A 27,959-nucleotide genomic window follows, 5' to 3' on the forward strand; every position below is an offset into this window, starting at 1 on the left:
CTACCAGTATATCTTATGGGCATTTGGGATCACTCGCAGCACTTCCGGAAGCAAGGGAACTCCCATGGTCGGGCCGACACTGACCGGCAGGTGTCTACTGCCAATTTGCAGCCTGAAACCACTCAAGGGGCTAACGAACGTGGGCTCATGTGCCACTTCTCGCCAACTAGGCCTAATCACTTTCCATTGACCCGTGGGAATGCCCACCACAGGAAGTGGTGGGCTTCAGCCACCATGACCCATGTCGGATCCCCACGGCGGAAACTAGTCCACATTCCCAGCCACGTCTCAGGCAGCTCCCATCATGAATGTTCGCGGCCCTGACCCCTAAGGAAACGCTCAAACCCTTGAAAGCCTCGTCCTACGTGCCCTCCTCCAGCCCACAGGGCGACACGAACCTACTGGAAAACACAAACATTTTCAGAACACGGGAACACTGAACACCAGGGAAGAGAGACCGCAAGCCTGTCTCCTTCGTTGATGCTGATCCCACCCCATGCATCCTGGCAATTCTCCACTGCCACGGTGACACTACCGAGTAACCCACAGTGATCAAAGGCATGGTCCCCGAGGTCCACAGACAGACTTTCAACAGAAGACCTCTGCCATGCGAAGGGACTTGGAAGCCTGAAAGGGAATAGTGGCTGGCCACGGCAGCACAGCAGCCATGGCAATGGGGCCCCCATCTCTGCCCCACCAATGGACTGCTCCAGATAAACCTCTGGCTGTTCGAATGGCCTGCATGCTACACTGGCCGGTCTCGTCATTCCCCCACAGGCGAAAGAGCTTTGCTTTACACATTGCCAAACAAGGGAACAAAGCGGCCAAAGGGGATAGTCGCATAACTCAGCTACCTCCAAGGGGGCCGGCACAGACGCCTCACCATGTCGATCTTCTCTACTTCCCGCAAGACACCCTTTGGGTGTCATTCCTTGGGCAACGGGATCGCAACTCTACACAGGTTACCTACCTCAACTCACCCACTTGAACTGCCAAAGCCATACACTCCATAGGCAGCTTATGCCAGCCCATCACGAACAAGACACATTCTTGGGAAGCCGAGACCAGCGCCTGCAACCCAATGATGACAGCCCATCCCACGACATCACACAGGACCTTTCCTCATGATACCTTACCTTTCTCTCCAGGCCAGCAGCCACCACCCAGGCTGAAATGCTTCACTCGATCCACACCCCACTCCACGAACATCCACTTAGCGCCAACAGTGTGCCGGCAACTTCAGCAGAGGAGCTGACAGCGGCAGCACTGAGGCCTAAACCATCAGCCCCCTTCCGCCATCGCCCAACTCCAGCCCACGCCCGCACACTGCTCCAGCCACACCAGGCAGTCAAGAACCTCACCGCGTGAAACACAACAACAGAGAGGGCCACAGGCCTGGCCTGAGGCTCCAGGCTCCAACCAGGGAACCTTGCTCATTTTGGCTTCCATAATCAACCTCAGAAGCGGCATGCACAAAGCGTGATCCTCTCCAAATATCACCTCTCCAAGCTGCAAGCTTACTGGGTCTATACCAGAAGACACTCCGACCCTGAAGTCTAGCAGGAAAGCCTGCCCTCTTGCATTCCCTCAACGGCCTTTTTGCAGGCACCGGGGATTCTTAGGTGACCCAGCTTATGGGCAGAAATGCTCGACCCTCAGACAGGAGCCCCTCCAATGCTGGAGCCCTTAGTGGTGTTTGCATGCCTGACAGCAGGGGACGTTGGCCCTCACTCCTAACTGTCCCGTACCCCTGAGAGAGGAAACGTGCTGGACCTCAGTTTCGATGAGGAGACGGTAGAGCGTTCTCACTCATTTCGGTCAGATTTTCCAAGGAATGCATACAAGGGTGTCATCATCGATCCAAGCACATGCTGGGATGCTGCAGAACACAAAAGGGAAGGCCGTGGAGCTCTGCAGAGGAGCCATGACCTGGAAGTACTCCAACTGCCTGGGGAATCCACAGTCCTCAGGCCACTCAGCAAGACCAGCAATCAATCCACTCTTGCAACCATTGGGCCCATCTGTGGAAAACCTAATATCCAATGGCACATCTTAGTACGGGTGAATGCCTACCCTCCTGAGATATCCCCAGCCACGATCGGCAACGTGCACCCACCCCACTTTTTCCAGTTCTCCTTAGCACATCCAGTCATCAGACAACGCGAAGGTCTTCTTCTCTTTGCCGACAGCCAGCCTTACCCTGCAACTGCACCTGAGAAGTGGACAGAAATCACGCAGGTTTCTGATTTGCACCAGGGTCCTCAGAGAACATGATTCTTATGAACACATAACCTGGGCGTGAGCCTGGAACCTGCTTCCCAAGTACCACTTTCCCCTACCGAAAACTGATGGTGTGTCTCACAGCACGACTGAAGAAAGTTACGCACGTACGTTGGTCGGTGTGTGAGACGCTGTATGTGTCTATTCACACGTGTGGGCGTGTGTGACTGAGACTTTGCACGAGGATGCGTTTGTGGATTCCTGTGTGTGCTGCTAAATACGCGTCTTGGTCTCTGGGTGTCCCTGTGGCCCTTTGCAGATGCCTCTAACAGTAAACGTCATTGTTTATACACAGCACCCTGGTTGGACCCCCAACTGAAAGGAGAAAGACCTCTGTCAGTTTCATGAGGCCGTATGCAAACTTTGACCCCCAGGGCTGTCGAAATAGGCCACAGACTCCCGGTCTCCCACAGCTACGCCTTCTGACCAAAGCACAAAGACTGGACGAGACCTCCCTCCCGGCCTTGGGTGTCAAACCTTTGGGGACCTGGAGATCCTGCCACCTACCACCACATCTGATGTGCCCTTGGGGTCACTCCCAGAGCTCCCGGAAGCAAGGTAACCTCCCATGGGCGGGCTGACACCGACCTGCAGTTGCCGACAGGCAAGATGCCGCCTGGTAATTCTCAAGGGGTTAACGGACTTCGGCCCAAGTGCCTCATCTCGCCAACTAGACCAAATCACTTTCCATGACCCCGTGGGAATGCCCTCAATGGGAAGAGTTGGGCTTCAGCAACCATGACACAGGTTGGAACCCCACAGCAGAAATTAGGCCACCTTCCCGGCCACGTAAAGGAAAGCTTCCAACTGGTAGTGTTTGCGGCCCTGACCATTGAGGAAACGCTCAAACGCTGCACAGCCTCGTCCTAAGTGACCTCCTCCTGCCTGCAGGGCGACTCGACTCGACTTGAAGCCACAGACATCATGCGAACACGGAGACACTGAACAGCAGGGAAGACACACCGCAAGCCTGTCTGCTTTGATGTTGCCCACCCCACCCCATGCATCCTGGTAATTCTCCACTGCCACAGCGACACTACCGATGAACTCACAGTGATCAAAGGCACTGTCCCCGAGTACCACAGACAGACTTTCAACGGAAAAACTTTGCCACACGAGGGGACCTGGAAGCTTGAAAGGATACAGTGGCTATCCACGTCAGTGCACCTGGCGTCGCAACAGTGCCCCCACCTCTGTCCTGCCAACGGACTGCTCCAGATAAACCTCTGGCTGCTCGCTAGCCGAGTCATGCCCCCCCCAGGAGAAGCACTTTCGCTTTACGCATTCCCAAACAAGGGAACAAAGCGGTCAAAGGGGATGTTCGCATAACTAACCATCCTCCCAGGAGGCCGGCACAGACGTATCACCATGTCGAACTTCTTTACGTCTCGCAAGACACCCTTTGGTTGTCTTCCCTCTGGCAATGGGATCGCAACTCTACACAGGTTACCTACCTCACCTCATCCACTTGAACTGCCAAAGCCATCCCCTCCATAGGCAGCTGATGCCAGCCAATCACGCACATGTCACATCCTTGGGAAGCCGAGGCCAGCACCTGCAACCCAATTATGATAGCCTATTCCACGACATCACAAAGAACATGTCCTCATCTATCCTTACCTTCCTGTGCGGGCCATCAGAGATCCACTCAGGTTTAAATTCAGCACTCGTTCTTCTCCCCACTCCGCGATGACCCACTTGGCATCAACATTGTGCCGGGAGTTAAAGTAGAGAAGCAAACAAGGGCAGCAGCGAGGCCTAATCCATCAGCCCCTTTCCACCGATGCCCAACCGAGCTAACCCCCGCCCATTGCTCCAGCCTCACTAGGCACTCACGAACCTCACCGTGAAAAACGCAAGAACAGGGAGGGCCACAGGCCTGGCCTGAGGTTCCAGGCACCAACCAGGGACGCTTGCTCATTTTGGCTTCAAGAATCAACCCCCAAAATGGCATGCACGAAGCGTGATCCTGGCCAAAACTCACCTCCCAACTGCAAGCTAACTGGTCCTAGACCAGCACACACTTCGACTCTTAAGACCAGCAGGAGAGCCTGCCCCCTCACATTCCCTCAACAGCCATTCAACAGGGACCCGGGATTCACAGATAACACAGCTTATGTGCAGACACGCTCAACCCTCAGACAGGAGCCCCTCCAATACTGGAGTCCTTGGTGGTGTTTGCATACATGTCGGCGGGGGACGCTGGCCCTCATTCCGAACTGTCCGCTCCCCCTGAGAGAGGAAACGTGCTGAACCTCAGTTTCGATGACGAGACGGTAGAGTTTTCTCACTCATTTTGTTCAGATTTTCCAAGGAATGCATGCAAGGTTGTCATCATCGATTCAAGCACATGCTGGGACGCTGCAGCACAAAACCGGGGTGTGCGCAGGGCTCTGTACAGGAGCAATGAGCCTGGGCTACCCCAGAACCCTGGAGAATCCACAGCCCTCAGGCCACTCGGCAAGAGGAACAATCAATCCACTCTTGCAGCCATTGGGCCCGTCTGAGGAAACCCTAATATCTAATGGCACATCTTGGGGTGCTTGAATACCTACCGTCCTGAGTTATCCAAGACCATGCTCGGGGACATGGGCCCGCCTCACCTTTTCCAGTTCTTCTTAGCACCTCCAGTCATCAGAGCACACGAAGGTCTTCTTGTTTGTGCCGACGGCCAGCCTTTCCCAGCAACGGCACCTGAGAAGTGGACAGAAATCACCGAGGCTTCATAAATGGACTGGTGTCCTCAGAGGCCATGATCCATAAAAATATTGACCTGGCCTTGAGCTCTGAATCTGCTTCCCAATGACCTCTATCCCTTACGGAGAATTGACTGCATGTCTGATAGTACGACTGCAGAAAGTTAGGCACATACGTTGGCCGGTGTGTGAGAGGCTATATCTGTGTGTTCACGCGTGTGGGCGTGTGTGACTGTGAGTGCGCATGTGGACGTGCTTGTGGGTTTCCCTGTGTGCCGCTGAATACGCGTCTCGGTATCAGTGTGTCCCTATGGCCCTGTGAGGAGGAGTCCAAGAATAAAAGAAATAGTTTATACACAGCACCCTGGTTAGACCCCCCAACTGAAAGGAGAAAGACCCCTGTCAGCTTCAAGAGGCCGCAGGCAAACTTGGACCCCCAGGGGCTGTTGAAAGAGTCCCCGGACTCCCGCTCTCCCACAACCACGCCTTCTGACCAAAACACAAAGACTCGATGAGACCTTCCTCCGGGACTTGGCTGTGACATCGACATGCACCTCGAGACTCTGTCAGCTACCAGTATATCTCATGGGCATTTGGGGTCACTCGCAGCACTTCCCGAAGCAAGGGAACTCCCATGGTCGGGCCGACACCGACCGGCAGGTGTCTACTGCCAATTTGCAGCCTGAAACCACTCAAGGGGCTAACGAACGTGGGCCCATGTGCCACTTCTCGCCAACTAGGCCTAATCACTTTCTATTGACCAGTGGGAATGCCCACCACAGGAAGTGGTGGGCTTCAGCCACCATGACCCATGTCGGATCCCCACGGCGGAAATTAGTCCACATTCCCAGCCACGTCTCAGGCAGCTCCCATCTTGAATGGTCGCGGCCCTGGCCCCTAAGGAAACGCTCAAACCCTTGAAAGCCTCGTCCTACGTGCCCTTCTCCAGCCCACAGGGCGACACGACCCTACTGGAAACCACAAACATCTTCCGAACACGGGAACACTGAACACCAGGGAAGACAGACCGCAAGCCTGTCTCCTTCGTTGATGCTGATCCCACCCCATGCATCCTGGCAATTCTCCACTGCCACGGTGACACTACGGAGTAACCCACAGTGATCAAAGGCATGGTCCCCGAGGTCCACAGACAGACTTTCAACAGAAGACCTCTGCCATGCGATGGGACTTGGAAGCCTGAAAGGGAACAGTGGCTGGCCACGGCACCACAGCAGGGATGGCAATGGGGACCCCATCTCTGCCCCACAAATGGACTGCTCCAGATAAACCTCTGGCTGTTCGAATGGCCTGCATGCTACACTGGCCGGTCGCGTCATTCCCCCACAGGCGAAACAGCTTTGCTTTACACATTGCCAAACAAGGGAACAAAGCGGCCAAAGGGGATAGTCGCATAACTCAGCTACCTCCAAGGGGGCCGGCACAGACGCCTCACCATGTCGATCTTCTCTACTTCCCGCAAGACACCCTTTGGGTGTCATTCCTTGGGCAACGGGATCGCAACTCTACACAGGTTACCTACCTCAACTCACCCACTTGAACTGCCAAAGCCATCCACTCCATAGGCAGCTTATGCCAGCCCATCACGAACAAGACACATTCTTGGGAAGCCGAGACCAGCGCCTGCAACCCAATGATGACAGCCCATCCCACGACATCACACAGGACCTTTCCTCATGATACCTTACCTTTCTCTCCAGGCCAGCAGCCACCACCCAGGCTGAAATGCTTCACTCGATCCACACCCCAGTCCACGAACATCCACTTAGTGCCAACAGTGTGCCGGCAACTTCAGCAGAGGAGCTGACAGCGGCAGCACTGAGGCCTAAACCATCAGCCCCCTTCCGCCATCGCCCAACTCCAGCCCACGCCCGCTCACTGCTCCAGCCACACCAGGCAGTCAAGAACCTCACCGCGTGAAACACAACAACAGAGAGGGCCACAGGCCTGGCCTGAGGCTCCAGGCTCCAACCAGGGAACCTTGCTCATTTTGGCTTCCATAATCAACCTCAGAAGCGGCATGCACAAAGCGTGATCCTCTCCAAATATCACCTCTCCAAGCTGCAAGCTTACTGGGTCTATACCAGAAGACACTCCGACCCTGAAGACTAGCAGGAAAGCCTGCCCTCTTGCATTCCCTCAACGGCCTTTCAGCAGGGACCGGGGATTCCTAGGTGACCCAGCTTATGGGCAGACATGCTCGACCCTCAGACAGGAGCCCCTCCAATGCTGGAGCCCTTAGTGGTGTATGCATGCCTGACAGCAGGGGACGTTGGCCCTCACTCCTAACTGTCCCGTACCCCCGAGAGAGGAAACGTGCTGGACCTCAGTTTCGATGAGGAGACGGTCGAGCGTTCTCACTCATTTCGGTCAGATTTTCCAAGGAATGCATACAAGGGTGTCATCATCGATCCAAGAACATGCTGGGATGCTGCAGAACACAAAAGGGAAGGCCGTGGAGCTCTGCAGAGGAGCCATGACCTGGAAGTACTCCAACTGCCTGGGGAATCCACAGTCCTCAGGCCACTCAGCAAGACCAGCAATCAATCCACTCTTGCAACCACTGGGCCCATCTGTGGAAAACCTAATATCCAATGGCACATCTTAGTACGGGTGAATGCCTACCGTCCTGAGATATCCACAGCCACGCTCGGCAACGTGCACCCGCCCCACTTTTTCCAGTTCTCCTTAGCACATCCAGTCATCAGACAACGCGAAGGTCTTCTTCTCTTTGCCGACAGCCAGCCTTACCCTGCAACTGCACCTGAGAAGTGGACAGAAATCACGCAGGTTTCTGAATTGCACCGGGGTCCTCAGAGAACATGATCCTTATGAACACATAACCTGGGCGTGAGCCTGGAACCTGCTTCCCAAGTACCACTTTCCCCTACCGAAAACTGATTGTGTGTCTCACAGCACGACTGAAGAAAGTTACGCACGTACGTTGGTCGGTGTGTGAGACGCTGTATGTGTCTATTCACACGTGTGGGCGTGTGTGACTGAGACTTTGCACGAGGATGCGTTTGTGGATTCCTGTGTGTGCTGCTAAATACGCGTCTTGGTCTCTGGATGTCTCTGTGGCCCTTTGCAGATGCCTCTAACAGTAAATGTCATAGTTTATACACAGCACCCTGGTTGGACCCCCAACTGAAAGGAGAAAACCTCTGTCAGTTTCATGAGGCCGCATGCAAACTTTGACCCCAAGGGCTGTCAAAATAGGCCACAGACTCCCGCTCTCCCACAGCCACGCCTTCTGACCAAAGCACAAAGTCTGGACGAGACCTACCTCCCGGCCGTGGGTGTCACACCTATGTGGACCTGGAGATCCTGCCACCTACTACCACATCTGATGTGCCCTTGGGGTCACTCCCAGAGCTCCCGGAAGCAAGGTAACCTCCCATGGGCGGGCTGACACCGACCTACAGTTGCCGACAGGCAAGATGCCGCCTGGTAATTCTCAAGGGGTTAACGGACTTCGGCCCAAGTGCCTCATCTCGCCAACTAGACCAAATCACTTTCCATGACCCCGTGGGAATGCCCTCAATGGGAAGAGTTGGGCTTCAGCAACCATGACACAGGTTGGAACCCCACAGCAGAAATTAGGCCACCTTCCCGGCCACGTAAAGGAAAGCTTCCAACTGGTAGTGTTTGCGGCCCTGACCATTGAGGAAACGCTCAAACGCTGCACAGCCTCGTCCTAAGTGACCTCCTCCTGCCTGCAGGGCGACTCGACTCGACTTGAAGCCACAGACATCATGCGAACACGGAGACACTGAACAGCAGGGAAGACACATCGCAAGCCTGTCTGCTTTGGTGTTGCCCACCCCACCCCATGCATCCTGGTAATTCTCCACTGCCACAGCGACACTACCGATGAACTCACAGTGATCAAAGGCACTGTCCCCGAGTACCACAGACAGACTTTCAACGGAAAAACTTTGTCACACGAGGGGACCTGGAAGCTTGAAAGGGTACAGTGGCTATCCACGTCAGTGCACCTGGCGTCGCAACAGTGCCCCCACCTCTGTCCTGCCAACGGACTGCTCCAGGTAAACCTCTGGCTGTTCGCTAGCCGAGTCATGCCCCCCCCAGGAAAAGCACTTTCGCTTTACGCATTCCCAAACAAGGGAACAAAGCGGCCAAATGGGATGTTCGCATAACTAACCATCCTCCCAGGAGGCCGGCACAGACGTGTCACCATGTCGAACTTCTTTACGTCTCGCAAGACACCCTTTGGTTGTCTTTCCTCTGGCAACGGGATCGCAACTCTACACAGGTTACCTACCTCACCTCATCCACTTGAACTGCCAAAGCCATCCCCTCCATAGGCAGCTGATGCCAGCCAATCACGGACATGTCACATCCTTGGGAAGCCGAGGCCAGCACCTGCAACCCAATTATGATAGCCTATTCCACGACATCACAAAGAACATGTCCTCATCTATCCTTACCTTCCTGTGCGGGCCATCAGTGATCCACGCAGGTTTAAATTCAGCACTCGTTCTTCTCCCCACTCCGCGATGACCCACTTGGCATCAACACTGTGCCGGGACTTAAAGTAGAGAAGCAAATAAGGGCAGCAGCGAGGCCTAATCCATCAGCCCCTTTCCACCGATGCCCAACCGAGCTCACCCCCGCCCATTGCTCCAGCCTCACTAGGCACTCAAGAAACTCACCGTGAAAAACGCAAGAACAGGGAGGGCCACAGGCCTGGCCGGAGGTTCCAGGCACCAACCAGGGACGCTTGCTCATTTTGGCTTCCAGAATCAACCCCCAAAATGGCATGCACGAAGCGTGATCCTGGCCAAAACTCACCTCCCAACTGCAAGCTAACTGGTCCTAGACCAGCACACACTTCGACACTTAAGACCAGCAGGAGAGCCTGCCCCCTCACATTCCCTCAACAGCCATTCAACAGGGACCCGGGATTCACAGATAACACAGCTTATGTGCAGACACGGTCAACCCTCAGACAGGAGCCCCTCCAATACTGGAGTCCTTGGTGGTGTTTGCATACATGTCGGCGGGGGACGCTGGCCCTCATTCCGAACTGTCCGCTCCCCCTGAGAGAGGAAACGTGCTGAACCTCAGTTTCGATGACGAGACGGTAGAGTGTTCTCACTCATTTTGTTCAGATTTTCCAAGGAATGCATGCAAGGTTGTCATCATCGATCCAAGCACATGCTGGGACGCTGCAGCACACAACCGGAGTGTGCGCAGGGCTCTGTACAGGAGCCATGAGCCTGGGCTACCCCAGAACCCTGGAGAATCCACAGCCCTCAGGCCACTCGGCAAGAGGAACAATCAATCCACTCTTGCAGCCATTGGGCCCGTCTGAGGAAAACCTAATATTTAATGGCACATCGTGGGGTGCTTGATTACCTACCGTCCTGAGTTATCCACGACCATGCTCGGGGACATGGGCCCGCCTCACTTTTTCCAGTTCTTCTTAGCACCTCCAGTCATCAGAGCACACGAAGGTCTTCTTGTTTGTGCCGACGGCCAGCCTTTCCCAGCAACGGCACCTGAGAAGTGGACAGAAATCACCGAGGCTTCATAAATGGACTGGTGTCCTCAGAAGCCATGATCCATAAAAACATTGACCTGGCCTTGAGCTCTGAAACTGCTTCCCAAGGACCTCTATCCCTTACTGAGAATTGACTGCATGTCTGATAGTACGACTGCAGAAATTTAGGCACATACGTTGGCCGGTGTGTGAGAGGCTATATGTGTGTGTTCACGCGTGTGGGCGTGTGTGACTGTGAGTGCGCATGCGGACGTGCTTGTGGGTTTCTCTGTGTGCCGCTGAATACGCGTCTCGGTATCAGTGTGTCCCTATGGCCCTGTGAGGAGGAGTCCAAGAATAAAAGAAATAGTTTATACACAGCACCCTGGTTAGACCCCCCAACTGAAAGGAGAAAGACCCCTGTCAGCTTCAAGAGGCCGCAGGCAAACTTGGACCCCCAGGGGCTGTTGAAAGAGTCCCCGGACTCCCGCTCTCCCACAACCACGCCTTCTGACCAAAACACAAAGACTCGATGAGACCTTCCTCCGGGACTTGGCTGTGACATCGACATGCACCTCGAGACTCTGTCAGCTACCAGTATATCTGATGGGCATTTGGGGTCACTCGCAGCACTTCCGGAAGCAAGGGAACTCCCATGGTCGGGCCGACACCGACCGGCAGGTGTCTACTGCCAATTTGCAGCCTGAAACCACTCAAGGGGCTAACGAACGTGGGCCCATGTGCCACTTCTCGCCAACTAGGCCTAATCACTTTCCATTGACCCGTGGGAATGCCCACCACAGGAAGTGGTGGGCTTCAGCCACCATGACCCATGTCGGATCCCCACGGCGGAAACTAGTCCACATTCCCAGCCACGTCTCAGGCAGCTCCCATCTTGAATGTTCGCGGCCCTGACCCCTAAGGAAACGCTCAAACCCTTGAAAGCCTCGTCCGACGTGCCCTCCTCCAGCCCACAGGGCGACACGACCCTACTGGAAACCACAAACATCTTCCGAACACGGGAACACTGAACACCAGGGAAGACAGACCGCAAGCCTGTCTCCTTCGTTGATGCTGATCCCACCCCATGCATCCTGGCAATTCTCCACTGCCACGGTGACAGTACCGAGTAACCCACAGTGATCAAAGGCATGGTCCACGAGGTCCACAGACAGACTTTCAACAGAAGACCTCTGCCATGCGAGGGGACTTGGAAGCCTGAAAGGGAACAGTGGCTGGCCACGGCAGCACAGCAGGCATGGCAATGGGGCCCCCATCTCTGCCCCACCAATGGACTGCTCCAGATAAACCTCTGGCTGTTCGAATGGCCTGCATGCTACACTGGCCGGTCTCGTCATTCCCCCACAGGCGAAACAGCTTTGCTTTACACATTGCCAAACAAGGGAACAAAGCGGCCAAAGGGGATAGTCGCATAACTCAGCTACCTCCAAGGGGGCCGGCACAGACGCCTCACCATGTCGATCTTCTCTACTTCCCGCAAGACACCCTTTGGGTGTCATTCCTTGGGCAACGGGATCGCAACTCTACACAGGTTACCTACCTCAACTCACCCACTTGAACTGCCAAAGCCATCCACTCCATAGGCAGCTTATGCCAGCCCATCACGAACAAGACACATTCTTGGGAAGCCGAGACCAGCGCCTGCAACCCAATGATGACAGCCCATCCCACGACATCACACAGGAGCTTTCCTCATGATACCTTACCTTTCTCTCCAGGCCAGCAGCCACCACCCAGGCTGAAATGCTTCACTCGATCCACACCCCAGTCCACGAACATCCACTTAGCGCCAACAGTGTGCCGGCAACTTCAGCAGAGGAGCTGACAGCGGCAGCACTGAGGCCTAAACCATCAGCCCCCTTCCGCCATCGCCCAACTCCAGCCCACGCCCACCCACTGCTCCAGCCACACCAGGCAGTCAAGAACCTCACCGCGTGAAACACAACAACAGAGAGGGCCACAGGCCTGGCCTGAGGCTCCAGGCTCCAACCAGGGAACCTTGCTCATTTTGGCTTCCATAATCAACCTCAGAAGCGGCATGCACAAAGCGTGATCCTCTCCAAATATCACCTCTCCAAGCTGCAAGCTTACTGGGTCTATACCAGAAGACACTCCGACCCTGAAGACTAGCAGGAAAGCCTGCCCTCTTGCATTCCCTCAACGGCCTTTCAGCAGGGACCGGGGATTCCTAGGTGACCCAGCTTATGGGCAGACATGCTCGACCCTCAGACAGGAGCCCCTCCAATGCTGGAGCCCTTAGAGGTGTTTGCATGCCTGACAGCAGGGGACGTTGGCCCTCACTCCTAACTCTCCCGTACCCCCGAGAGAGGAAACGTGCTGGACCTCAGTTTCGATGAGGAGACGGTCGAGCGTTCTCACTCATTTCGGTCAGAGTTTCCAAGGAATGCATACAAGGGTGTCATCATCGATCCAAGCACATGCTGGGATGCTGCAGAACACAAAAGGGAAGGCCGTGGAGCTCTGCAGAGGAGCCATGACCTGGAAGTACTCCAACTGCCTGGGGAATCCACAGTGCTCAGGCCACTCAGCAAGACCAGCAATCAATCCACTCTTGCAACCATTGGGCCCATCTGTGGAAAACCTAATATCCAATGGCACATCTTAGTACGGGTGAATGCCTACCGTCCTGAGATATCCACAGCCACGCTCGGCAACGTGCACCCGCCCCACTTTTTCCAGTTCTCCTTAGCACATCCAGTCATCAGACAACGCGAAGGTCTTCTTCTCTTTGCCAACAGCCAGCCTTACCCTGCAACTGCACCTGAGAAGTGGACAGAAATCACGCAGGTTTCTGAATTGCACCGGGGTCCTCAGAGAACATGATCCTTATGAACACATAACCTGGGCGTGAGCCTGGAACCTGCTTCCCAAGTACCACTTTCCCCTACCGAAAACTGATTGTGTGTCTCACAGCACGACTGAAGAAAGTTACGCACGTACGTTGGTCGGTGTGTGAGACGCTGTATGTGTCTATTCACACGTGTGGGCGTGTGTGACTGAGACTTTGCACGAGGATGCGTTTGTGGATTCCTGTGTGTGCTGCTAAATACGCGTCTTGGTCTCTGGATGTCTCTGTGGCCCTTTGCAGATGCCTCTAACAGTAAATGTCATAGTTTATACACAGCACCCTGGTTGGACCCCCAACTGAAAGGAGAAAACCTCTGTCAGTTTCATGAGGCCGCATGCAAACTTTGACCCCAAGGGCTGTCAAAATAGGCCACAGACTCCCGCTCTCCCACAGCCACGCCTTCTGACCAAAGCACAAAGTCTGGACGAGACCTACCTCCCGGCCGTGGGTGTCACACCTATGTGGACCTGGAGATCCTGCCACCTACTACCACATCTGATGTGCCCTTGGGGTCACTCCCAGAGCTCCCGGAAGCAAGGTAACCTCCCATGGGCGGGCTGACACCGACCTACAGTTGCCGACAGGCAAGATGCCGCCTGGTAATTCTCAAGGGGTTAACGGACTTCGGCCCAAGTGCCTCATCTCGCCAACTAGACCAAATCACTTTCCATGACCCCGTGGGAATGCCCTCAATGGGAAGAGTTGGGCTTCAGCAACCATGACACAGGTTGGAACCCCACAGCAGAAATTAGGCCACCTTCCCGGCCACGTAAAGGAAAGCTTCCAACTGGTAGTGTTTGCGGCCCTGACCATTGAGGAAACGCTCAAACGCTGCACAGCCTCGTCCTAAGTGACCTCCTCCTGCCTGCAGGGCGACTCGACTCGACTTGAAGCCACAGACATCATGCGAACACGGAGACACTGAACAGCAGGGAAGACACATCGCAAGCCTGTCTGCTTTGGTGTTGCCCACCCCACCCCATGCATCCTGGTAATTCTCCACTGCCACAGCGACACTACCGATGAACTCACAGTGATCAAAGGCACTGTCCCCGAGTACCACAGACAGACTTTCAACGGAAAAACTTTGTCACACGAGGGGACCTGGAAGCTTGAAAGGGTACAGTGGCTATCCACGTCAGTGCACCTGGCGTCGCAACAGTGCCCCCACCTCTGTCCTGCCAACGGACTGCTCCAGGTAAACCTCTGGCTGTTCGCTAGCCGAGTCATGCCCCCCCCAGGAAAAGCACTTTCGCTTTACGCATTCCCAAACAAGGGAACAAAGCGGCCAAATGGGATGTTCGCATAACTAACCATCCTCCCAGGAGGCCGGCACAGACGTGTCACCATGTCGAACTTCTTTACGTCTCGCAAGACACCCTTTGGTTGTCTTTCCTCTGGCAACGGGATCGCAACTCTACACAGGTTACCTACCTCACCTCATCCACTTGAACTGCCAAAGCCATCCCCTCCATAGGCAGCTGATGCCAGCCAATCACGGACATGTCACATCCTTGGGAAGCCGAGGCCAGCACCTGCAACCCAATTATGATAGCCTATTCCACGACATCACAAAGAACATGTCCTCATCTATCCTTACCTTCCTGTGCGGGCCATCAGTGATCCACGCAGGTTTAAATTCAGCACTCGTTCTTCTCCCCACTCCGCGATGACCCACTTGGCATCAACACTGTGCCGGGACTTAAAGTAGAGAAGCAAATAAGGGCAGCAGCGAGGCCTAATCCATCAGCCCCTTTCCACCGATGCCCAACCGAGCTCACCCCCGCCCATTGCTCCAGCCTCACTAGGCACTCAAGAAACTCACCGTGAAAAACGCAAGAACAGGGAGGGCCACAGGCCTGGCCGGAGGTTCCAGGCACCAACCAGGGACGCTTGCTCATTTTGGCTTCCAGAATCAACCCCCAAAATGGCATGCACGAAGCGTGATCCTGGCCAAAACTCACCTCCCAACTGCAAGCTAACTGGTCCTAGACCAGCACACACTTCGACACTTAAGACCAGCAGGAGAGCCTGCCCCCTCACATTCCCTCAACAGCCATTCAACAGGGACCCGGGATTCACAGATAACACAGCTTATGTGCAGACACGGTCAACCCTCAGACAGGAGCCCCTCCAATACTGGAGTCCTTGGTGGTGTTTGCATACATGTCGGCGGGGGACGCTGGCCCTCATTCCGAACTGTCCGCTCCCCCTGAGAGAGGAAACGTGCTGAACCTCAGTTTCGATGACGAGACGGTAGAGTGTTCTCACTCATTTTGTTCAGATTTTCCAAGGAATGCATGCAAGGTTGTCATCATCGATCCAAGCACATGCTGGGACGCTGCAGCACACAACCGGAGTGTGCGCAGGGCTCTGTACAGGAGCCATGAGCCTGGGCTACCCCAGAACCCTGGAGAATCCACAGCCCTCAGGCCACTCGGCAAGAGGAACAATCAATCCACTCTTGCAGCCATTGGGCCCGTCTGAGGAAAACCTAATATTTAATGGCACATCGTGGGGTGCTTGATTACCTACCGTCCTGAGTTATCCACGACCATGCTCGGGGACATGGGCCCGCCTCACTTTTTCCAGTTCTTCTTAGCACCTCCAGTCATCAGAGCACACGAAGGTCTTCTTGTTTGTGCCGACGGCCAGCCTTTCCCAGCAACGGCACCTGAGAAGTGGACAGAAATCACCGAGGCTTCATAAATGGACTGGTGTCCTCAGAAGCCATGATCCATAAAAACATTGACCTGGCCTTGAGCTCTGAAACTGCTTCCCAAGGACCTCTATCCCTTACTGAGAATTGACTGCATGTCTGATAGTACGACTGCAGAAATTTAGGCACATACGTTGGCCGGTGTGTGAGAGGCTATATGTGTGTGTTCACGCGTGTGGGCGTGTGTGACTGTGAGTGCGCATGCGGACGTGCTTGTGGGTTTCTCTGTGTGCCGCTGAATACGCGTCTCGGTATCAGTGTGTCCCTATGGCCCTGTGAGGAGGAGTCCAAGAATAAAAGAAATAGTTTATACACAGCACCCTGGTTAGACCCCCCAACTGAAAGGAGAAAGACCCCTGTCAGCTTCAAGAGGCCGCAGGCAAACTTGGACCCCCAGGGGCTGTTGAAAGAGTCCCCGGACTCCCGCTCTCCCACAACCACGCCTTCTGACCAAAACACAAAGACTCGATGAGACCTTCCTCCGGGACTTGGCTGTGACATCGACATGCACCTCGAGACTCTGTCAGCTACCAGTATATCTGATGGGCATTTGGGGTCACTCGCAGCACTTCCGGAAGCAAGGGAACTCCCATGGTCGGGCCGACACCGACCGGCAGGTGTCTACTGCCAATTTGCAGCCTGAAACCACTCAAGGGGCTAACGAACGTGGGCCCATGTGCCACTTCTCGCCAACTAGGCCTAATCACTTTCCATTGACCCGTGGGAATGCCCACCACAGGAAGTGGTGGGCTTCAGCCACCATGACCCATGTCGGATCCCCACGGCGGAAACTAGTCCACATTCCCAGCCACGTCTCAGGCAGCTCCCATCTTGAATGTTCGCGGCCCTGACCCCTAAGGAAACGCTCAAACCCTTGAAAGCCTCGTCCGACGTGCCCTCCTCCAGCCCACAGGGCGACACGACCCTACTGGAAACCACAAACATCTTCCGAACACGGGAACACTGAACACCAGGGAAGACAGACCGCAAGCCTGTCTCCTTCGTTGATGCTGATCCCACCCCATGCATCCTGGCAATTCTCCACTGCCACGGTGACAGTACCGAGTAACCCACAGTGATCAAAGGCATGGTCCACGAGGTCCACAGACAGACTTTCAACAGAAGACCTCTGCCATGCGAGGGGACTTGGAAGCCTGAAAGGGAACAGTGGCTGGCCACGGCAGCACAGCAGGCATGGCAATGGGGCCCCCATCTCTGCCCCACCAATGGACTGCTCCAGATAAACCTCTGGCTGTTCGAATGGCCTGCATGCTACACTGGCCGGTCTCGTCATTCCCCCACAGGCGAAACAGCTTTGCTTTACACATTGCCAAACAAGGGAACAAAGCGGCCAAAGGGGATAGTCGCATAACTCAGCTACCTCCAAGGGGGCCGGCACAGACGCCTCACCATGTCGATCTTCTCTACTTCCCGCAAGACACCCTTTGGGTGTCATTCCTTGGGCAACGGGATCGCAACTCTACACAGGTTACCTACCTCAACTCACCCACTTGAACTGCCAAAGCCATCCACTCCATAGGCAGCTTATGCCAGCCCATCACGAACAAGACACATTCTTGGGAAGCCGAGACCAGCGCCTGCAACCCAATGATGACAGCCCATCCCACGACATCACACAGGAGCTTTCCTCATGATACCTTACCTTTCTCTCCAGGCCAGCAGCCACCACCCAGGCTGAAATGCTTCACTCGATCCACACCCCAGTCCACGAACATCCACTTAGCGCCAACAGTGTGCCGGCAACTTCAGCAGAGGAGCTGACAGCGGCAGCACTGAGGCCTAAACCATCAGCCCCCTTCCGCCATCGCCCAACTCCAGCCCACGCCCACCCACTGCTCCAGCCACACCAGGCAGTCAAGAACCTCACCGCGTGAAACACAACAACAGAGAGGGCCACAGGCCTGGCCTGAGGCTCCAGGCTCCAACCAGGGAACCTTGCTCATTTTGGCTTCCATAATCAACCTCAGAAGCGGCATGCACAAAGCGTGATCCTCTCCAAATATCACCTCTCCAAGCTGCAAGCTTACTGGGTCTATACCAGAAGACACTCCGACCCTGAAGACTAGCAGGAAAGCCTGCCCTCTTGCATTCCCTCAACGGCCTTTCAGCAGGGACCGGGGATTCCTAGGTGACCCAGCTTATGGGCAGACATGCTCGACCCTCAGACAGGAGCCCCTCCAATGCTGGAGCCCTTAGAGGTGTTTGCATGCCTGACAGCAGGGGACGTTGGCCCTCACTCCTAACTCTCCCGTACCCCCGAGAGAGGAAACGTGCTGGACCTCAGTTTCGATGAGGAGACGGTCGAGCGTTCTCACTCATTTCGGTCAGAGTTTCCAAGGAATGCATACAAGGGTGTCATCATCGATCCAAGCACATGCTGGGATGCTGCAGAACACAAAAGGGAAGGCCGTGGAGCTCTGCAGAGGAGCCATGACCTGGAAGTACTCCAACTGCCTGGGGAATCCACAGTGCTCAGGCCACTCAGCAAGACCAGCAATCAATCCACTCTTGCAACCATTGGGCCCATCTGTGGAAAACCTAATATCCAATGGCACATCTTAGTACGGGTGAATGCCTACCGTCCTGAGATATCCACAGCCACGCTCGGCAACGTGCACCCGCCCCACTTTTTCTAGTTCTCCTTAGCACATCCAGTCATCAGACAACACGAAGGTCTTCTTCTCTTTAACGACAGCCAGCCTTACCCTGCAACTGCACCTGAGAAGTGGACAGAAATCACGCAGGTTTCTGAATTGCACCAGGGTCCTCAGAGAACATGATTCTTATGAACACATACCCTGGGCGTGAGCCTGGAACCTGCCTCCCAAGTACCACTTTCCCCTACCGAAAACTGATTGTGTGTCTCACAGCACGACTGAAGAATGTTACGCACGTACGTTGGTCGGTGTGTGAGATGCTGTATGTGTCTATTCACACGTGTGGGCGTGTGTGACTGAGAATTTGCACGAGGATGCGTTTGTGGATTCCTGTGTGTGCTGCTAAATACGCGTCTTGGTCTCTGGGTGTCCCTGTGGCCCTTTGCAGATGCCTCTAACAGTAAACGTCATAGTTTATACACAGCACCCTTGTTGGACCCCCAACTGAAAGGAGAAAGACCTCTGTCAGTTTCATGAGGCCGCATGCAAACTTTGACCCCCCAGGGCTGTCGAAATAGGCCACAGACTCCCGCTCTCCCACAGCCACGCCTTCTGACCAAAGCACAAAGTCTAGACGAGACCTCCCTCCTGGCCGTGGGTGTCAAACCTATGTGGACCTGGAGATCCTGCCACCTACCACCACATCTGATGTGCCCTTGGGGTCACTCCCAGAGCTCCCGGAAGCAAGGTAACTTCACATGTGCGAGCTGACACCGACCTGCAGTTGCCGACAGGCAAGATGCCGCCTGGCAATTCTCAAGGGGTTAACGGACTTCGGCCCAAGTGCCTCATATCGCCAAATAGACCAAATCACTTTCCATGACCCCGTGGGAATGCCCTCAATGGGAAGAGTTGGGCTTCAGCAACCATGACACAGGTTGGAACCCCACAGCAGAAATTAGGCCACTTTCCCGGCCACGTAAAGGAAAGCTTCTAACTGGTAGTGTTTGCAGCCCTGACCATTGAGGAAACGCTCAAACGCTGCACAGCCTCGTCCTAAGTGACCTCCTCCTGCCTGCAGGGCGACTCGACTCGACTTGAAGCCCCAGACATCATGCGAACACAGAGACACTGAACAGCAGGGAAGACACACCGCAAGCCTGTCTGCTTTGATGTTGCCCACCCCACCCCATGCATCCTGGTAATTCTCCACTGCCACAGCGACACTACCGATGAACTCACAGTGATCAAAGGCACTGTCCCCGAGTACCACAGACAGACTTTCAACGGAAAAACTTTGCCACACGAGGGGACCTGGAAGCTTGAAAGGGTACAGTGGCTATCCACGTCAGTGCACCTGGCGTCGCAACAGTGCCCCCACCTCTGTCCTGCCAACGGACTGCTCCAGATAAACCTCTGGCTGTTCGCTAGCTGAGTCATGCCCCCCCCAGGAGAAGCACTTTCGCTTTACGCATTCCCAAACAAGGGAACAAAGCGGCCAAAGGGGATGTTCGCATAACTAACCATCCTCCCAGGAGGCCGGCACAGACGTGTCACCATGTCGAACTTCTTTACGTCTCGCAAGACACCCTTTGGTTGTCTTTCCTCTGGCAACCGGATCGCAACTCTACACAGGTTACCTACCTCACCTCATCCACTTGAACTGCCAAAGCCATCCCCTCCATAGGCAGCTGATGCCAGCCAATCACGGACATGTCACATCCTTGGGAAGCCGAGGCCAGCACCTGCAACCCAATTATGATAGCCTATTCCACGACATCACAAAGAACATGTCCTCATCTATCCTTTCCTTCCTGTGCGGGCCATCAGTGATCCACGCAGGTTTAAATTCAGCACTCGTTCTTCTCCCCACTCCGTGATGACCCACTTGGCATCAACACTGTGCCGGGACTTAAAGTAGAGAAGCAAACAAGGGCAGCAGCGAGGCCTAATCCATCAGCCCCTTTCCACCGATGCCCAACCGAGCTCACCCCCGCCCATTGCTCCAGCCTCACTAGGCACTCAAGAACCTCACCGTGAAAAACGCAAGAACAGGGAGGGCCACAGGCCTGGCCTGAGGTTCCAGGCACCAACCAGGGACGCTTGCTCATTTTGGCTTCCAGAATCAACCCCCAAAATGGCATGCACGAAGCGTGATCCTGGCCAAAACTCACCTCCCAACTGCAAGCTAACTGGTCCTAGACCAGCACACACTTCGACTCTTAAGACCAGCAGGAGAGCCTGCCCCCTCACATTCCCTCAACAGCCATTCAACAGGGACCCGGGATTCGCAGATAACACAGCTTATGTGCAGACACGGTCAACCCTCAGACAGGAGCCCCTCCAAAACTGGAGTCCTTGGTGGTGTTTGCATACGTGTCGGTGGGGGACGCTGGCCCTCATTCCGAACTGTCCTCTCCCCCTGAGAGAGGAAACGTGCTGAACCTCAGTTTCGATGACGAGACGGTAGAGTGTTCTCACTCATTTTGTTCAGATTTTCCAAGGAATGCATGCAAGGGTGTCATCATCGATCCAAGCACATGCTGTGATGCTGCAGCACACAACCGGGGTGTGCGCAGGGCTCTGTACAGGAACCATGAGCCTGGGCTACCCCAAAACCCTGGAGAATCCACAGCCCTCAGGCCACTTGGCAAGAGGAACAATCAATCCACTCTTGCAGCCATTGGGCCCGTCTGAAGAAAACCTAATATCTAATGGAACACCTTGGGGTGCTTGAATACCTACCGTCCTGAGTTATCCACGACCATGCTCGGGGACATGGGCCCGCCTCACATTTTCCAGTTCTTCTTAGCACCTCCTGTCTTCAGAGCACACGAAGGTCTTCTTGTTTGTGCCGACGGCCAGCCTTTCCCAGCAACGGCACCTGAGAAGTGGACAGAAATCACCGAGGCTTCATAAATGGACTGGTGTCCTCAGAGGCCATGATCCATAAAAACATTGACCTGGCCTTGAGCTCTGAAACTGCTTCCCAAGGACTTCTATCCCTTACTGAGAATTGACTGCATGTCTGATAGTACGACTGAGGGAAGTTAGGCACATACGTTGGCCGGTGTGTGAGAGGCTATATGTGTGTGTTCACGCGTGTGGGCGTGTGTGACTGTGACTGCGCATGCGGACGTGCTTGTGGGTTTCTCTGTGTGCCGCTGAATACGCGTCTCGGTATCAGTGTGTCCCTATGGCCCTGTGAGGAGGAGTCCAAGAATAAAAGAAATAGTTTATACACAACTCCCTTTTTAGACCCCCCAACTGAAAGGAGAAAGACCCCTGTCAGCTTCAAGAGGCCGCAGGCAAACTTGGACCCCCAGGGGCTGTTGAAAGAGTCCCCGGACTCCCGCTCTCCCACAACCACGCCTTCTGACCAAAACACAAAGACTCGATGAGACCTTCCTCCGGGACTTGGCTGTGACATCGACATGCACCTCGAGACTCTGTCAGCTACCAGTATATCTGATGGGCATTTGGGGTCACTCGCAGCACTTCCGGAAGCAAGGGAACTCCCATGGTCGGGCCGACACCGACCGGCAGGTGTCTACTGCCAATTTGCAGCCTGAAACCACTCAAGGGGCTAACGAACGTGGGCCCATGTGCCACTTCTGGCCAACTAGGCCTAATCACTTTCCATTGACCCGTGGGAATGCCCACCACAGGAAGTGGTGGGCTTCAGCCACCATGACCCATGTCGGATCCCCACGGCGGAAACTAGTCCACATTCCCAGCCACGTCTCAGGCAGCTCCCATCTTGAATGTTCGCGGCCCTGACCCCTAAGGAAACGCTCAAACCCTTGAAAGCCTCGTCCGACGTGCCCTCCTCCAGCCCACAGGGCGACACGACCCTACTGGAAACCACAAACATCTTCCGAACACGGGAACACTGAACACCAGGGAAGACAGACCGCAAGCCTGTCTCCTTCGTTGATGCTGATCCCACCCCATGCATCCTGGCAATTCTCCACTGCCACGGTGACACTACGGAGTAACCCACAGTGATCAAAGGCATGGTCCCCGAGGTCCACAGACAGACTTTCAACAGAAGACCTCTGCCATGCGAGGGGACTTGGAAGCCTGAAAGGGAACAGTGGCTGGCCACGGCACCACAGCAGGGATGGCAATGGGGCCCCCATCTCTGCCCCACAAATGGACTGCTCCAGATAAACCTCTGGCTGTTCGAATGGCCAGCATGCTACACTGGCCGGTCGCGTCATTCCCCCACAGGCGAAACAGCTTTGCTTTACACATTGCCAAACAAGGGAACAAAGCGGCCAAAGGGGATAGTCGCATAACTCAGCTACCTCCAAGGGGGCCGGCACAGACGCCTCACCATGTCGATTTTCACTACTTCCCGCAAGACACCCTTTGGGTGTCATTCCTTGGGCAACGGGATCGCAACTCTACACAGGTTACCTACCTCAACTCACCCACTTGAACTGCCAAAGCCATCCACTCCATAGGCAGCTTATGCCAGCCCATCACGAACAAGACACATTCTTGGGAAGCCGAGACCAGTTCCTGCAACCCAATGATGACAGCCCATCCCACGACATCACACAGGACCTTTCCTCATGATACCTTACCTTTCTCTCCAGGCCAGCAGCCACCACCCAGGCTGAAATGCTTCACTCGATCCACACCCCACTCCACGAACATCCACTTAGCGCCAACAGTGTGCCGGCAACTTCAGCAGAGGAGCTGACAGCGGCAGCACTGAGGCCTAAACCATCAGCCCCCTTCCGCCATCGCCCAAATCCAGCCCACGCCCGCCCACTGCTCCAGCCACACCAGGCAGTCAAGAACCTCACCGCGTGAAACACAACAACAGAGAGGGCCACAGGCCTGGCCTGAGGCTCCAGGCTCCAACCAGGGAAACTTGCTCATTTTGGCTTCTATAATCAACCTCAGAAGCAAGCAGGCACAAAGCGTGATCCTCTCCAAATATCACCTCTCCAAGCTGCAAGCTTACTGGGTCTATACCAGAAGACACTCTGACACTGAAGACTAGCAGGAAAGCCTGCCCTCTTGCATTCCCTCAACGGCCTTTTAGCAGGCACCGGGGATTCTTAGGTGACCCAGCTTATGAGCAGACATGCTCGACCCTCAGACAGGAGCCCCTCCAATGCTGGAGCCCTTAGTGGTGTTTGCATGCCTGACAGCAGGGGACGTTGGCCCTCACTCCTATCTGTCCCGTACCCCCGAGAGAGAAAACGTGCTGGACCTCAGTTTCGAGGAGGAGACGGTAGAGCGTTCTCACTCATTTCGGTCAGATTTTCCAAGGAATGCATACAAGGGTGTCATCATTGATCCAAGCACATGCTGGGATGCTGCAGAACACAAAAGGGAAGGCCGTGGAGCTCTGCAGAGGAGCCATGACCTGGAAGTACTCCAACTGCCTGGGGAATCCACAGTCCTCAGGCCACTCAGCAAGACCAGCAATCAATCCACTCTTGCAACCATTGGGCCCATCTGTGGAAAACCTAATATCCAATGGCACATCTTAGTACGGGTGAATGCCTACCGTCCTGAGATATCCACAGCCACGCTCGGCAACGTGCACCCGCCCCACTTTTTCCAGTTCTCCTTAGCACATCCAGTCATCAGACAACGCGAAGGTCTTCTTCTCTTTGCCGACAGCCAGCCTTACCCTGCAACTGCACCTGAGAAGTGGACAGAAATCACGCAGGTTTCTGATTTGCACCAGGGTCCTCAGAGAACATGATTCTTATGAACACATAACCTGGGCGTGAGCCTGGAACCTGCTTCCCAAGTACCACTTTCCCCTACCGAAAACTGATTGTGTGTCTCACAGCACGACTGAAGAAAGTTACGCACGTACGTTGGTCGGTGTGTGAGAGGCTGTATGTGTCTATTCACACGTGTGGGCGTGTGTGACTGAGACTTTGCACGAGGATGCGTTTGTGGATTCCTGTGTGTGCTGCTAAATACGCGTCTTGGTCTCTGTGTGTCCCTGTGGCCCTTTGCAGATTCCTCTAACAGTAAACGTCATAGTTTATACGCAGCACCCTGGTTGGACCCCCAACTGAAAGGAGAAAGACCTCTGTCAGTTTCATGAGGCCGTATGCAAACTTTGACCCCCAGGGCTGTCGAAATAGGCCACAGACTCCCGGTCTCCCACAGCTACGCCTTCTGACCAAAGCACAAACACTGGACGAGACCTCCCTCCCGGCCGTGGGTGTCAAACCTTTGTGGACCTGGAGATCCTGCCGCCTACCACCACATCTGATGTGCCCTTGGGGTCACTCCCAGAGCTCCCAGAAGCAAGGTAACCTCCCATGGGCGGGCTGACACCGACCTGCAGTTGCCGACAGGCAAGATGCCGCCTGGTAATTCTCAAGGGGTTAACGGACTTCGGCCCAAGTGCCTCATCTCGCCAACTAGACCAATTCACTTTCCATGACCCCGTGGGAATGCCCTCAATGGGAAGAGTTGGGCTTCAGCAACCATGACAAAGGTTGGAAACCCACAGCAGAAATTAGGCCACCTTCCCGGCCACGTAAAGGAAAGCTTCCAACTGGTAGTGTTTGCGGCCCTGACCATTGAGGAAACGCTCAAACGCTGCACAGACTCGTCCTAAGTGACCTCCTCCTGCCTGCAGGGCGACTCGACTCGACTTGAAGCCACAGACATCATGCGAACACGGAGACACTGAACAGCAGGGAAGACACACCGCAAGCCTGTCTGCTTTGATGTTGCCCACCCCACCCCATGCATCCTGGTAATTCTCCACTGCCACAGCGACACTACCGATGAACTCACAGTGATCAAAGGCACTGTACCCGAGTACCACAGACAGACTTTCAACGGAAAAACTTTGCCACACGAGGGGACCTGGAAGCTTGAAAGGGTACAGTGGCTATCCACGTCAGTGCACCTGGCGTCGCAACAGTGCCCCCACCTCTGCCCTGCCAACGGACTGCTCCAGATAAACCTCTGGCTGCTCGCTAGCCGAATCATGCCCCCCCCAGGAGAAGCACTTTCGCTTTACGCATTCCCAAACAAGGGAACAAAGCGGTCAAAGGGGATGTTCGCATAACTAACCATCCTCCCAGGAGGCCGGCACAGACGTGTCACCATGTCGAACTTCTTTACGTCTCGCAAGACACCCTTTGGTTGTCTTTCCTCTGGCAACGGGATCGCAACTCTACACAGGTTACCTACCTCACCTCATCCACTTGAACTGCCAAAGCCATCCCCTCCATAGGCAGCTGATGCCAGCCAATCACGGACATGTCACATCCTTGGGAAGCCGAGGCCAGCACTTGCAACCCAATTATGATAGCCTATTCCACGACATCACAAAGAACATGTCCTCATCTATCCTTACCTTCCTGTGCGGGCCTTCAGTGATCCACGCAGGTTTAAATTCAGCACTCGTTCTTCTCCCCACTCCGCGATGACCCACTTGGCATCAACACTGTGCCGGGAGTTAAAGTAGAGAAGCAAACAAGGGCAGCAGCGAGGCCTAATCCATCAGCCCCTTTCCACCGATGCCCAACCGAGCTCACCCCCGCCCATTGCTCCAGCCTCACTAGGCACTCAAGAACCTCACCGTGAAAAACGCAAGAACAGGGAGGGCCACAGGCCTGGCCGGAGGTTCCAGGCACCAACCAGGGACGCTTGCTCATTTTGGCTTCCAGAATCAACCCCCAAAATGGCATGCACGAAGCGTGATCCTGGCCAAAACTCACCTGCCAACTGCAAGCTAACTGGTCCTAGACCAGCACACACTTCGACTCTTAAGACCAGCAGGAGAGCCTGCCCCCTCACATTCCCTCAACAGCCATTCAACAGGGACCCGGGATTCACAGATAACACAGCTTATGTGCAGACACGGTCAACCCTCAGACAGGAGCCCCTCCAATACTGGAGTCCTTGGTGGTGTTTGCATACATGTCGGCGGGGGACGCTGGCCCTCATTCCGAACTGTCCGCTCACCCTGAGAGAGGAAACGTGCTGAACCTCAGTTTCGATGACGAGACGGTAGAGTGTTCTCACTCATTTTGTTCAGATTTTCCAAGGAATGCATGCAAGGTTGTCATCATCGATCCAAGCACATGCTGGGACGCTGCAGCACACAACCGGGGTGTGCGCAGGGCTCTGTACAGGAGCCATGAGCCTGGGCTACCCCAGAACCCTGGAGAATCCACAGCCCTCAGGCCACTCGGCAAGAGGAACAATCAATCCACTCTTGCAGCCATTGGGCCCGTCTGAGGAAAACCTAATATCTAATGGCACATCATGGGGTGCTTGAATGCCTACCGTCCTGAGTTATGCACGACCATGCTCGGGGACATGGGCCCGCCTCACTTTTTCCAGTTCTTCTTAGCACCTCCAGTCATCAGAGCACACGAAGGTCTTCTTGTTTGTGCCGACGGCCAGCCTTTCCCAGCAACGGCACCTGAGAAGTGGACAGAAATCACCGAGGCTTCATAAATGGACTGGTGTCCTCAGAGGCCATGATCCATAAAAATATTGACCTGGCCTTGAGCTCTGAATCTGCTTCCCAATGACCTCTATCCCTTACGGAGAATTGACTGCATGTCTGATAGTACGACTGCAGAAAGTTAGGCACATACGTTGGCCGGTGTGTGAGAGGCTATATCTGTGTGTTCACGCGTGTGGGCGTGTGTGACTGTGAGTGCGCATGTGGACGTGCTTGTGGGTTTCCCTGTGTGCCGCTGAATACGCGTCTCGGTATCAGTGTGTCCCTATGGCCCTGTGAGGAGGAGTCCAAGAATAAAAGAAATAGTTTATACACAGCACCCTGGTTAGACCCCCCAACTGAAAGGAGAAAGACCCCTGTCAGCTTCAAGAGGCCGCAGGCAAACTTGGACCCCCAGGGGCTGTTGAAAGAGTCCCCGGACTCCCGCTCTCCCACAACCACGCCTTCTGACCAAAACACAAAGACTCGATGAGACCTTCCTCCGGGACTTGGCTGTGACATCGACATGCACCTCGAGACTCTGTCAGCTACCAGTATATCTCATGGGCATTTGGGGTCACTCGCAGCACTTCCCGAAGCAAGGGAACTCCCATGGTCGGGCCGACACCGACCGGCAGGTGTCTACTGCCAATTTGCAGCCTGAAACCACTCAAGGGGCTAACGAACGTGGGCCCATGTGCCACTTCTCGCCAACTAGGCCTAATCACTTTCTATTGACCAGTGGGAATGCCCACCACAGGAAGTGGTGGGCTTCAG

General features: G+C 54.8%; 10 non-coding genes across 10 annotated transcripts; all 10 read right to left on the reverse strand.

Moving 5' to 3' along the window:
* Window positions 1–1,769: 1,769 nt before the first annotated feature.
* Window positions 1,770–1,862, reverse strand: LOC137757940 (small nucleolar RNA SNORD116). Its single transcript, XR_011072617.1, has one exon. It is a non-coding gene; the product is annotated as a small nucleolar RNA SNORD116 (small nucleolar RNA).
* Window positions 1,863–4,531: 2,669 nt separating this feature from the next.
* Window positions 4,532–4,624, reverse strand: LOC137757926 (small nucleolar RNA SNORD116). The gene has a single exon (XR_011072604.1). It is a non-coding gene; the product is annotated as a small nucleolar RNA SNORD116 (small nucleolar RNA).
* Window positions 4,625–7,315: 2,691 nt separating this feature from the next.
* LOC137757861 (small nucleolar RNA SNORD116) lies at window positions 7,316–7,408 on the reverse strand. The gene has a single exon (XR_011072544.1). It is a non-coding gene; the product is annotated as a small nucleolar RNA SNORD116 (small nucleolar RNA).
* A 2,668-nt stretch (window positions 7,409–10,076) lies between these two features.
* On the reverse strand, window positions 10,077–10,169 carry LOC137757927 (small nucleolar RNA SNORD116). Its single transcript, XR_011072605.1, has one exon. It is a non-coding gene; the product is annotated as a small nucleolar RNA SNORD116 (small nucleolar RNA).
* A 2,691-nt stretch (window positions 10,170–12,860) lies between these two features.
* LOC137757864 (small nucleolar RNA SNORD116) lies at window positions 12,861–12,953 on the reverse strand. The gene has a single exon (XR_011072546.1). It is a non-coding gene; the product is annotated as a small nucleolar RNA SNORD116 (small nucleolar RNA).
* Window positions 12,954–15,621: 2,668 nt separating this feature from the next.
* LOC137757929 (small nucleolar RNA SNORD116) lies at window positions 15,622–15,714 on the reverse strand. Its single transcript, XR_011072606.1, has one exon. It is a non-coding gene; the product is annotated as a small nucleolar RNA SNORD116 (small nucleolar RNA).
* Window positions 15,715–18,405: 2,691 nt separating this feature from the next.
* On the reverse strand, window positions 18,406–18,498 carry LOC137757865 (small nucleolar RNA SNORD116). Its single transcript, XR_011072547.1, has one exon. It is a non-coding gene; the product is annotated as a small nucleolar RNA SNORD116 (small nucleolar RNA).
* Window positions 18,499–21,168: 2,670 nt separating this feature from the next.
* LOC137757922 (small nucleolar RNA SNORD116) lies at window positions 21,169–21,261 on the reverse strand. The gene has a single exon (XR_011072600.1). It is a non-coding gene; the product is annotated as a small nucleolar RNA SNORD116 (small nucleolar RNA).
* Window positions 21,262–23,953: 2,692 nt separating this feature from the next.
* Window positions 23,954–24,046, reverse strand: LOC137757877 (small nucleolar RNA SNORD116). Its single transcript, XR_011072559.1, has one exon. It is a non-coding gene; the product is annotated as a small nucleolar RNA SNORD116 (small nucleolar RNA).
* Window positions 24,047–26,715: 2,669 nt separating this feature from the next.
* On the reverse strand, window positions 26,716–26,808 carry LOC137757931 (small nucleolar RNA SNORD116). Its single transcript, XR_011072608.1, has one exon. It is a non-coding gene; the product is annotated as a small nucleolar RNA SNORD116 (small nucleolar RNA).
* Between the last annotated feature and the right edge of the window lie 1,151 nt (window positions 26,809–27,959).

This window comes from Eschrichtius robustus, unplaced genomic scaffold, assembly GCF_028021215.1.
Source record: "Eschrichtius robustus isolate mEscRob2 unplaced genomic scaffold, mEscRob2.pri scaffold_538, whole genome shotgun sequence".
In the NCBI taxonomy this organism is placed as follows: Eukaryota; Metazoa; Chordata; class Mammalia; order Artiodactyla; family Eschrichtiidae; genus Eschrichtius; species Eschrichtius robustus.